The following is a 10,652-nucleotide window of genomic DNA, read 5'->3' as shown; positions in this document are numbered from 1 at the left end:
GATCCTTATTCATGTCTCGGGATGATGCGACCACCCAATGACTCACAAGAGAACGAACTTGCTGTAATCACACGAGGTTTATTCCAGATCTGGGGTCGAACTCATAGCCTGGCAGGCCAGCTCAAACTAGGGGGGTGAAGGGGTTACCAGGGAAACATAAGAAGGGAACAATGGAAAATTCCAAAGGAACCTACTACCTAGCTGAGTCTGGTCACAAGGAAGTCATCCTGCACACTCATTGTCTAGAGGAATGTGGTTTGGTCAACACTATCTTCTTAATGGCTGACAACTCCTAGGACTAATTAGATAACTTATATCCTGTTTCTGGAACTGACCAGTCCACCTTCCTGGCTTGTGACAGAGACTTCTTATGCCTTCTTTAAGTAAAGGTTACACATTATACATACATTTCTATTAAATGCCCTCATTCTAAGATTCTCCAGCCTTTCAGTCCAGATGCTGCCACCAGGCTAGGGGTCATCAGCTATACCTACTTGCCCTCTGTGGCAATAGGTCTGTCACGAGTCTGAGTATGTTGGAAGTTGTGAGTGAACAGAACAACAAAGAAACAAAATTCACCACTGCTCAGGCCACCCTTCCCTGATTGCCCAGATTCTTATCTCCCGGGCAACCAGTGCTGTGCTGATGTCAGAGTTAAAAATGGAACACAATTCACATCTGTAGCAGAGATAAAAAAATAATTCTGTTTCAGTGTGTGCACAGCTCACACAAGGGGCACATGGGCCATGCCCCATCAGTAGCTTCCATGTACAGCAAGGAAAATGAGTGGAGATTTGATTAGGACATCAGGTTGTAAAAAATGCATTTTTACAAAACTAGGCTGGGGGATGTAGCTCAGTGGTTGGAGTGCTTGCCTAACCTTCACAAGTCTTAGGTTTGTGTTCCTGTACCACATGAAAGGGCATGGGTACATATCTACTGGAGGCAGAAGTTCAGGGTCATCCTTCACTCAATGGCAAGTTCAAGGGCAGCTGGGCTACATCAGACCCTGTCTCAAAAAAGAAGAAAAAAGGAAGGAAGGAAGGAAGGAAGGAAGAAAGGAAGGAAGGAAGGAAGGAAGGAGGAAAGGGAGAGAGGGAGGGAAGAAGGGAGAGAAGGAGGGAGAAAGGGAGGAAGGAAGGGAGATGAAGGAAACAGGCCAGGCATAGAGGCACATGCCTTTAATTGGAGCACTATGGCGGCAGAAACAGATAGGTCTCTGTGAGTTAAAGGCTACCCTGCTCTATGTAGTAGGTTCCAGGACAGCCAGGACTACACAGAAAGATTATGGTTGTTTGAATGAATGGCCCCCAGAGGCTCATGGGGATTATTAGGTATTATTGGAATGTGTGGCCTTGTTGGAGTAGGTGTGATGTTTTTGGAGGAAGTGTGTTACTGGGGGTGGGCTTTGAGATCTCATGTAATCAGGCCCAGGCCTAGGGGCTAGCGTTCTTCCCCTTCCTGCTGCCTGCCAATCCATAAGTAGAACTCTGAGCTCCTGCTCCAGAACCATGTCTGCCTGCAAGCTGGCATGGCTTCCAAACATGATGATAATGGACTAAACCTCTGAACTGTAGGCCAGTCTTCATTAAGTGTTTTCCTTTATAAGAGTTGCCATAGTCACAGTGTCTCTTCACAGCAATAGAAACCCTAAGCAAGACAGAGATCTTGTCTCAAAAAAAAAAAAAAAAATAGAAAAAAATTTTTTTAATGGAGTAAACAGGAAGCACACGCAGACCTGGCTTGTCCTTTTGACTCTGTGCTGGAACTTTCCCCCCCGCCTCGGGTCTCCAGTCTCGAGTTTCTCTCATTTCAGCTCATCAGGAAGTAGTCCATGAGACCAAGAGGGAGCTGGTCTCTTCTGGCCTCGAATCTAGATGCCACCCGACAGATTAGAAGTTAGCTACCGAAAGTGTCACTGATCCATGCACTTTTGAGCCAGGGCTGCGAACTCAGCAGCTACAAAACAGCCAGGCCAGTGAGAGAAGCCAGGGCAGTGTGTTGCAGAGTGTCTATGCTAAACTGGAGGTTCGTGTTATCTCTTCACTAACTGGTGGTTCTCCTATCTGCCTTTCCACTTTGGTGTTTTCGGTCTTTAAAAACTGCTGTACTTTCACGTGAAATGTGGGAACAAAGAGTGTTGTGAGCTGTCACGCCTGCAAAGACAGGTTTGATCTTTTGCTGGCTGAGATGTACTAGTCTCAGAGATAAAGAAAGAGGCTAGGATGTGAAGGAGGGTGGCCAGCAAAATCCACACCGACTGGAAAGAGGACGTGCAAGCGACTGCATGGGGTACCATGTAAGACAGTGCAGGCAGTCACTGCCCCTGAGGCCTTGGTGTGGAGGTGCCTGTGTCAGCAAGTGACAGGGGTTACATAACAGCAGTGCTTGGACTCAGTACTCACCAGGCTATTGGACTCAGTACTCACCAGGCTATTGGACTCAGTACTCACCAGGCTATTTACACGTTTACCTCAGCTTCTGCTCTGTCCACAGCCATGAAAGCAAGCGTAAGTATCCACTCTGGTAGTTTTACTTCTCTTTCTAAACTGACAAATGGGTAGTCTGATTTTAAAAATTAATTGCATTTCAAAATAAACTTTACTGGTTAAAAAATTTGCAAATAAATAAAACACCAAGCAACAACATGTAAAGCAATTTTTCATGTTAATTGCTCTTGTCGCGCTCCGGCCTCATGTGCTAAGCTGTGAGGTGGTTTGGATTCAGGAGAGTGGTCCTTCTGACATCAGTGGGGAAGCACAGCACTGTATGCTTATATTTATAGACATCAAAATCAGTCATGTCTCCAAGGAGCTTTGGTTGCTTCTGTGGGAAGTGGTATTTAAAAGCCACAAACTATGCTGCATTTATGTCTAGGCCTTTCAGAGGACAAACCTAGGAACTACTGAAACTGATTAAAACTCACTAGCTCAAACTGATGCTTCCAACTCAAATTTAACATTAAAGGACACGTGTGTGCCCATACATACATGCATATATATGAAAAGAGAGACCTTTATTAATAGTCAGTTGCTTTCTCCTGAAATTACAAAATGATTTCAGAATAATAATAATAATAATATTACTATCATTGTTAATAGGAGCCTAGCAGTTAAAAACACTTGCTTCCCTCCCACAAGACTTGAGTTCGGTTCCCAGACACGCATCAGGTAGCTCACAATTGCCTATAACTCCTGCTCCAGGGGAAACCAATGGCTTTTTCTGGGCTCAGGCACATGTACACACATGATGTGTATATTGCTGTGCACACTACACACACACACACAAATAAAAATAAATCTTAAAAAATAATATTTAATACCTAGGATTCCTTTACTTTTCTGTGTCCTTAAAATATATTCTCTCCAGGAAGATGGAGCAATGATAATTTTAAATCATAATTTTCTCTGAATAGTTACACCACAACTCGACATGTCCTTAGCAACAATGAAGCACTTTCTGTGGTTTGATGTTGAGTGTGTTAAACACTTGCTTTTCAAGGTAACCCCACAGGGAAATAACAGAATGTGCATGTGCGTGTGTAAGTGCACATACATGTGCGTGTGCATGTGTAAGTGCACATACATGTGCGTGTGCGTGTGTAAGTGCACATACGTGCGTGTGTGTGTGTAAGTGCACATACATGTGCGCGTGCGTGTGTAAGTGCACATACGTGTGTGTGTGTGTGTGTGTGTGTGTGTGTGTGTGTGTAAGTGCACATACGTGTGGGGCCAGAGGACAATCTCCAGTGCTATTCCTTAGTGCTCGCTCATCTTTATGTTGAGGCAGGGTGTCTGTCTGACTTGAAAGTCATTAAGTAGTCTACACTGACTATGTAGGAAGCCCCAGGGCCCCACCTGACTCTCCGTCTCCAAAGCTGGGATGCTAAGTGTGCAGTCATGTCCAGCTTTTTTTTTTTAAATGTGGTTTGGGGTATTGAATTGAGCCCACCTACCCCGACGCTTGGAAAGCACGCACCTTACAGTTTGAGTCGTGTCCTCGGCTAGAATAGAACCTTTTTTTTTTCTTTTTTTTTTTTTTTTCTCCCCAAGACAGGGCTTCTCTGTGTAGCTCTGGCTGTCCTGGAACTCACTCTATAGACCAGGCTGGCCTCGAACTCAGAAATCTGCCTGCCTCTGCCTCCCAAGTGCTGGGATTAAAGACCTGTGCCACCACCGCCTATCGAGAATAGAACTTTTAAGAGGTAGGGCCCACTGGGACGTCCTCCAGTTTCTGAGGGGCCTGACCTAGAAGGGACCTGGGGCTATGGCCTCTTCTTTCTCTTCCTATGCATTGCCTTCTGGCCACTTTACTCTGCCATGTGCTCCTGCTCCAATGTGGTTCTCCCCACAGATCCAAAGTCACAAGACCACTGCCATGGGCTAAAAATCTCAATGAATTCTAGCCAAATAAAGGCACTGCATTCTCCTTACTTGTGTTTTGTCTTGGGCATACCACTATAGTGAAGAGAAACTGGCTAACAAAGTATTCCTTCTTCTTTCTGTTTTACTTTTTAGGATTACCTTTTCTTTTTATTAAATATAAACATTAAAGCAGTCTGGAGTCTGCCGCCATAGGAAGGTGTGCTGCAGCAGAAGCACTTCAGTTTCCATTTTCGTTAACTTTAGTTCATTTATCTCTTTCAGCCCTGCTTCCCTATCTCACACAACTCCAAGAGGAGGGTCACCCCTGCAGCCCCGCACCCCTAGCAGCCCTGCACGCCTGGCTGCTCCACCAGTGTTGGCTCAGCTAAGCCCACACATCTCCCATGGTGCCACAGATCTGTGAGGACAGACCACTGTGGTCACATGAGAAAGTGTCTGTATTTGTCTCTTCCACTGGGATTTGTCAGTTAAGAGTCACTAGGGATAACTGATACATAGGTCTTCTCAAACTTCCTGCCTGCAGTTTTGCCTTCTGTTTGCAGTTCTTGGGTTCTCTTAACCACTCAGCATCAAAATTACTCCATCCTGTTTAGTCTTCATATCCTGTCAATGACTAGAGTGCGTGGGCAGCCATTCAAGTTAACAATTTCTGGGCATCAGTTATGTGCTGAGGCCACGGTAAATAAGACACAATCTGAGATCCCTGCAGTATACCCAGCTGTGGGAAAGACACAAGAGCACATCAGTGGTGCCAGGGTGATGTTGAGGGCTGTGCCATGGTGTCAGGGTGATGTTGAGGGCTGTGCCAGACAGGAAGGAGGTTGGGGAGAAGAAAATGTCCTAGAAACCCTCATGAATAAGGACTCCTGGGCTGTGCTGGGGTGAAGGAAAGTGGGAATCAGAGAAAAGCACGGTGAGGGCAGGATGGAAATGGAAAGAGGGTAGCTGCAATGTCAGAGAGCTGCCTGTCTCTGCCCCCAAGCTTCACTCCCAGCCCCAGCATATGCTTCTTAAATTACACTTCTCATTATATGTCTTCACTGTTTTTAATCTTTTGATGCTTCCCTAAGAGTTCAGGAAAAACAGGAAGGAAGGAAGAAAGGAAGGAAGGAAGGAAGAAAGGAAGGAAGGGAGGGAGGGAGGGAGGGAGGGAGGGAGGGAGGGAAGGACTGAGAACAAGAGGGAGGAAGGGAGCAAAGGAAGGAAGAAGGGAGGGATGGCAGGCAGGAAGGTAGGGAATCAAGGTAGGGATAGAAAGAGAGACTAAAGGAAAAGAAAAAAGATAACTTTGTGGATAAATGAGCATCAGGCTACCAAGCCTGATGACCTGAGTTTGATCACTGGGTCCCACATGATGGAAGGAGTGGCTGCTCCAAGTTGCCCACTGCCCCCCACACATGTGCTGTGGCATGTATGCATGCGTGCATACAATAAACAATTGAAGCAAAATGAGGAAATGAAGTCAATCCATTTCATGGTGAGTAGATCAGCTCTTCATATTCGGATCTCTAAGTCAGCTTTCTTCTTCTGTCAAGCTATGACTGTCCACATATGTCTAAGATTCTTGGAAGGAAGAATCCCTTCCCCCTCCCTCCCTCCTTCCTTCCTTCCTTTCTTCCTCTTCCCTTCCTCCTTCCTTCTTCCTCCCTCCCTCCCTCCTTCCTTCCTTCCTCCCTTCTTCCTTCTTCCTTCCTTCTTCCTTCCTTCTTTTCTTCCTTCCTCCCTCCTTCCTTCCTTCTTACTTCCTTCCTTCCTTTCTTCCTCCCTCCCTCCTTCCTCCTTCCTTCCTTCCTCCCTCCCTCCTTCCTTCCTTTCTCCTTCCTTCCTTCCTTTCTTCCTTCTTCCTTCCTCCCTTCCTTCCTTCCTTTCTTCCTTCCTTCCTTTCTCCCTTCCTTCCTTCTTTCCTGAACCCTCAGGAAAGCCATCAAAGGATTGCTAACAGTGAAGACTGTATGCTGGAATGGGAGGTGCAGCATAAGGTTCTAGGACAGAGCATAAAGCTTTAGAAGTTGAAAAAAGAGCAAACTTTAGCAGGAAATCTTTAATCCCAGCACTCAGGAGTCAGAGGCAGGCAGATCTCTGAGACAGAGGCCAGCCTGGTCTACATAGTGATTTCCAGGTCAGCTAGGGCTGCCTAGTGAGACCCTGTCTTTTGAATAAAGAGTGATGATTAAAAATGGAGAAGAAAGGATTAGTGCCATAATTCAAGGGAGAAAGGAGGATGTCTGACATAGAGCATCCCAGAGACAGATGGGGTGGGGGAGGGGTGCTTCCCTGAGCAGCAGGAAGGAAAAAGAGTGGCAGAGACTTGGCAAGAAGACAAGGACTGTAACAGGACACACTCAGAATTCTAGTTTGGACAATTAAGATGGCTTGTGGCACCACTCAATAGGAATGAAGAAACAGCAGCAGTCTCTAGGTCATGCCATAATGGTCACTACGCATAGTGACTATAGTCACTACAATCCTGTGGGTCCATGACATAAGAAGGGCTGTGTTTTCTAGGCAACATGCAACAGATCACAGGAAAAGGGTGAGGGTATGCAGACAGGATTTGAGGGGGACTGTGTAGAGAGAGCCAGAAAGCAGAGCAGAGACATGAGTGTTAATAGGAATGAGAGCTTGTGTTTGAGAGGCATGGGTAAAGCAATTTACTTTGAGAACCAATACATAGACCCTGAATTGTTTTGGTGTAGATGAAGGCTGCAGCCCAGAGCTCCTGCCAAGCCCTTCTCTATAAAGATTTCTTCACTGTCTTCTTCTTTCATGTCAGCATCACCAGGTGTTTCCCTGGTGCCCTTCAATTTAGCTTAATTCTCTTCTTTTAAACTAAATTATTTTACATGTGTATGTTTGTGTCTGTGTGAGTGCATTGTTTGCCTGTGTGTATGTACACAGACCAGAAAAGGGTGTCAGGTGTCCTCTTCCATTGTCCCCCCCCCCCCCCGCCCCCATTCTCCTGAAGCAGGGTTTCTTCCTGATCCTGGGATTCCATCTCAGCTGGACTGGAAACCAGAAAGCTACAGCAATGCTTCTGTGTCTACCCCTTGAGCTAGTGTGACAGGTGTTTGAAGGTACCCCAGCTTGTTATGAGGGACCTGGGATCCAAACACCCATGCTGATAATTTTGGAGTGATAACTGTCATGTATTCAGTCTCCTCTCTTTTGTCTGGTGCATGCTGGAGGCCTGAAGAGGGCATCAGAACCTCTAGAACTTGTGTTACCAATGATTGTGAGCAACTACATGGGTGGGGGGGAACTGAACCAAGGTCACCTGCAAAAAGCAGCAAGTGCTTTTAATCTCTGAGTTTAGTTCCTATTTTTAATCTTTAAACAATATGATGTGATCACTTCTTATGCCTTGAAATTGTTTATACAATTCTATACAATTGTTTTAATGACTTCACAGTAGTCTACTGTATTCTAGTAATTTAGTTCCAAGTGTTAAAAACTATGCAGATCAGGGGCTAGAAAGATGGCTCAGTGGTTAAGAGCACTGTCTGCTCTTTCAGAGGTCATGAATTCAATCCCCAGCAACCACATGGTGGCTAACAACCACCTGTAATGGGATCTGATGCCCTCTTCTGGGAAGATAGAGCACTCATATACATAAAATAAATAAATCTTACATACACACATACACACACATGCACACACACATACACACACATGCACACACGCGCACACACATACACACATGCACACACACATACACACACACATGCACACACACACACACACACGCATACACAATGCACATCAGGCTACCTTTCCCTTCTTCAAACTCAGCACATAACCAGTGCTGGACACTCCACCACTCACCAGAAACACTTCATGTTTTTATATTGTTACTTAACTTTCTAAACATTTGAGCCTTAGCTTTGCTAACCGTTGTTTGCATCAGTCAGCAGAAGTCAGTTATGCTATGATAACAAAGAGGCTCCCAGTCTCAGAAACATACAATGTAAGGAACAAAGATTCTTGCGCTGGAGACTCCAAGCCCCAAATACGAGGCAGTTTATTTTATGGCTTTGCAAAGTTGGGTGCTAGCCCAGAACAGCAAGTGTGCTGTTTGAACACAGGGACGTTTATCTGTCTCTTAACAAAGTCAAGTGCATGGGTTTGTCTGCAAGTTTTACATCTTGTTTGCTTTAGAGTTTACCATGCCCTTGTCACCTCTGCAGGATGTTGGGAAAGCTGACCTAGGGCTTGGGGGTTGGGGCTGTAACTACATGAGCAGATTCCAGCAGGGCTCTGCATTTTCTGTTCACCTGTAGCCAAGCCTACATTGACTCAAAGCGCTTCTGGAAATGGACCATGTTTTTATTTCTTAGAACAGCAACAATAAAAGACTTGTTTCTCACTTCTGCTTCAGCTTGGCTGTGGGCTAGCTGTGACTCACCTTCATGAGCTCTCCACTTAAAGACCTGGGTTGAACAATCAACCTTGACCTTGGACTCATTCTTCTAGTAGAGAGGAATCAGCATTGGCATCTTTTGATGATGCTTACAAAGGTTTTGCTTAGAAGTGTTGTCCATAGATCCCTGCTTGACTGCCTTTTCTTTCTGTCTGTCTTAGTTACGGTTTAAACGCTGTGAAGAGACTCCATGACCAACGCAACTCTTATAAAGACAAATATTTCACTGGGACTGGCTTGCAGTTTCAAGGTACAGTCCATTATCATCATGGTGGGAAGCAAGGCTTTGTGCAGGCAGACATGGTGCTGGAGGAGCTGAGAGTTCTGCATCTGGATCTGAAGGCAGCAGGAGTCTGGAATTTCACACTGGGCAGAGCTTGAGCATAGAGACCTCAAAGCCTGTCCCTACAGTGGCACACTTCCTCCAACAAGGCCACACCTCCTAATAATACCACTCCTCATGGGTCAGTGGTTCAAATACATGAGTCAATGGGGACCATCCCTATTCGAACCACCACATTTTCCTTTTGAAGTTTTTATCAAAGCAAGCAACCTGCTTCTGTCTGATATCCACGGTCTGAGTATAATTTGTTTACATTGAACCACTTCAAGCATACTGGAAGCACCTTGGCGTGCCATTCCTTCAGATGTATGACTCTTTATCCCTTGTACATCATCTTTATGAAGAAACTGGGTTTTGTAGAGCATAATCATAAAGTTTTTCCCCATGGTATTTCAATTTTTCCTTAATGTCACTTTTGACTCTGGATGTTTTCCCAAGCAGATCTGAAAGCTTTTCTTAACACGTTGAGGAATTATCACCCATTCTCGCTTTTATGACTTAAAATGTTCTATTTGATCAAAACAATCAATTTAACCTCTCAGCCAGTTAAACATCTCTACTACAGCTCTCAAGAGGACTTGGGTTCAGGCCTTGGCACATGTGACACTTAGAAGCTAGAGGCAAGAGGAGCAGGAGTTCAAGATCATCCTCAGCTAGGCCAGCCTGAGCTACATGAGTCAGAAAATAATTCTCCCCATTATAAAAAGTATAGACCTGTGAAAGGGTACTAGAAAGTACAAGAGAGAGTTCCAGTACTAGAAAGTTCCAAGCTGGTTTCTGCTTCACCCCAAATTTACAGTCACCACCCTTTAATAGAGTCATTTGATGCCACCATGTTGGTTTGCATCCTTGTGTTTGAATAATGATTCAACGCACCATGGAGTCTGTGCCTGTGTCTGAGGCCTGGCCCTGGATGACACTGGGTACCATCACAGCACATTCCCAATAGTGTTAATTATAAGGTTCTAAGAATAGAAATAAGCAGAGCCAAAAATACAAATCAAAAATGCTCTTCATTTGCCAGTAGTGAATAAAGGCCCATCAAGCCTGATCATAGCAAGGCACATAATGAAGAATAAAGCCACTGACCTGTTAACCCTGATAAAAAACCAGGTAATTAAATAGACTAGGGACCTGATAACAGACAACGATTCTCAGCATTTTGTTATGAATATTACAAATGTATAACAGTTGATTTAAAAATCTTCATGCTCACTTGCTATCTTAGTCAGGGTTTCTATTCCTGCACAAACATCATGACCAAGAAGCAAGTTGGGGAGGAAAGGGTTTATTTGGCTTACTTCCACATTGCTGTTCATCACCAAAGGAAGTCAGGACTGGAAGTCAAGCAGGTCAGGAAACAGGAGCTGATGCAGAGGCCATGGAGGGATGTTCTTTACTGGCTTGCTTCTCCTGGCTTGCTCAGCCTGCTCTCTTATAGAACCCAAGACTTCCAGCCCAGGGATGGCACCACCCACAATGGGGCAATTGAGAAAATGCCCCACAG

At 45.0% G+C, this 10,652-nt stretch overlaps 1 long non-coding RNA gene across 1 annotated transcript; it reads left to right on the top strand.

Annotated features, from left to right (window-relative positions):
• Positions 1-719: 719 nt before the first annotated feature.
• On the top strand, positions 720-9,002 carry LOC116094784. The gene is made up of 3 exons (XR_004120311.1): positions 720-810; positions 2,137-2,510; positions 8,964-9,002. It is a non-coding gene; the product is annotated as an uncharacterized LOC116094784 (long non-coding RNA).
• Positions 9,003-10,652: the final 1,650 nt, after the last annotated feature.

This window comes from Mastomys coucha, unplaced genomic scaffold, assembly GCF_008632895.1.
Source record: "Mastomys coucha isolate ucsf_1 unplaced genomic scaffold, UCSF_Mcou_1 pScaffold17, whole genome shotgun sequence".
Classification (NCBI taxonomy): Eukaryota; Metazoa; Chordata; class Mammalia; order Rodentia; family Muridae; genus Mastomys; species Mastomys coucha.
This window is presented reverse-complemented; position numbering and strand designations above follow the sequence as displayed.